This window comes from Panicum virgatum, chromosome 8N (assembly GCF_016808335.1).
Source record: "Panicum virgatum strain AP13 chromosome 8N, P.virgatum_v5, whole genome shotgun sequence".
Taxonomy (NCBI): Eukaryota; Viridiplantae; Streptophyta; class Magnoliopsida; order Poales; family Poaceae; genus Panicum; species Panicum virgatum.
This window is the reverse complement of record NC_053152.1, coordinates 49,527,958-49,529,536: the sequence shown is the minus strand read 5'-3', so window position 1 is coordinate 49,529,536 and position 1,579 is coordinate 49,527,958. Positions and strand designations below refer to the sequence as shown.

The 1,579-nt window shown below is 50.9% G+C and overlaps 1 pseudogene; it reads left to right on the top strand.

Annotated features, from left to right (window-relative positions):
- The first annotated feature begins 470 nt into the window (after nt 1-470).
- LOC120685607 lies at nt 471-1,318 on the top strand (annotated as a pseudogene).
- Nucleotides 1,319-1,579: the final 261 nt, after the last annotated feature.

Genomic DNA, 1,579 nt, shown 5'->3' with positions numbered 1-1,579 from the left:
TCTTGTCACTATCTGATGAGGTTGCGGCAAGACACATCTGATGTCTACCTGTTATGCTTCCCTTGTCACCTAATTATGCATTGCAACAAATAATAAGTTTTCTTATTTTTCTAATTCTAAATTTATATGTTTACTAATTGTACTCGGTATGGATTCTTTGGGCATGTCCTGATTTTTCTTAATTTTTTAATTCCAAAATGAGCTATTTATTAATCATAGTTGATATGGACTCTTGAGTTAGTTTAGACCATTAGATCTTCATGAAATTTAATGATGTAAATTCTTCATAACTTATCATTAGTGACGCGTTTCGTTTCAAGACCACAGGCGGCACTTAACCGGACCCACGTCATTAATATTAATCTAGTGACGTATTTTAATTCTGCGTCACTAATTAAGGTGTCTCCTTGCCCGAGCCCCGTGGTTAAATACCGCGCCAGTTGCTACCACCCCCAGTTCGCGAACACAGAGCAACGCTGCCGAGCGCAAGCGGTTCCTGTGCTTTCTCACCGAGGGCTAGCCATCAGAGCAAGAAGGCGCTCCGGTCGTCGGCATGGCCAACAGCGCTCCGCCGAGCGGCGCGTGGTCCTCCGGCCTCTGCGACTGCTTCGACGACGTCGGCGGCTGTGAGTAGTCTCCTTCAACGTCAACCCAACCATGGTCTAGCTGCTCGATGGGCTGTAGCTTCTTCTTCGTGCGCCTCATGCATGCGCTGCTCGCTTGCACTGCTCCGATCCCCGCAGGCTGCCTGACGTTCTTCTGCCCGTGCGTCACCTTCGGGAGGATCGCCGGCATCGTCGACCAGGGGGCCACCTCATGCTGCGCCAGCGGGGCGCTCTACTTCCTGCTGTCGGCGGTGACGGGGCTGGGCTACCTCTACTCCTGCGGCTACCGCTCCAAGCTGCGGGCTCGCAGACGAGCCCTGCGACGACTGCTGCGTCCACCTCTGCTGCGAGGCCTGCGCGCTCTGCCAGGAGTACCGCGAGCTCAAGGCACGCGGCTTCGACATGTCCCTCGGTACGTACTGCGTAGCAGTAACGCCCGCGTGCGTTCCTCGCAGCGGCATTCCCGTCAGGGTGTTGACGACGATGAGCTTATTACTGCAGGATGGGAGGAGAACATGGAGAGGATGGGGAAAGCCGACGCTGCAGCAACCGCCTCGCCCCACATGAATCCCGGGATGTCGCGCTAGCGCAGTGTGTGCGTGCAGCCGGCAGGATATATCCGTGTACTGTGTCAAGCTTCCAATCGTCGCGTGTTTGTTTCGACCCATGTAGTTATATCTATATATGCTTCGATCTTTGTCGCGTGTTTGTTTCGAAATATGCATGTATTCGGTGGTGTAATAATCGTCTTCATCAGTTACTATCTTACGGTCGTCTATGCTTATCTTCTTTTTTTTCCCCTTATTTGCGATGAATAAAAAAAATGTTTATACCCACAATATTCTATTTCTCCATTAATACTACCACCGTACCATCAGTTTGTGCTAGTGCTAAATTTGTGTTTGTGAGACGTGCTTGCGGGAATGCTGTCAAAGCAATGGTGCACATGGAAATCGGGGTTTTACTTGGTGTCC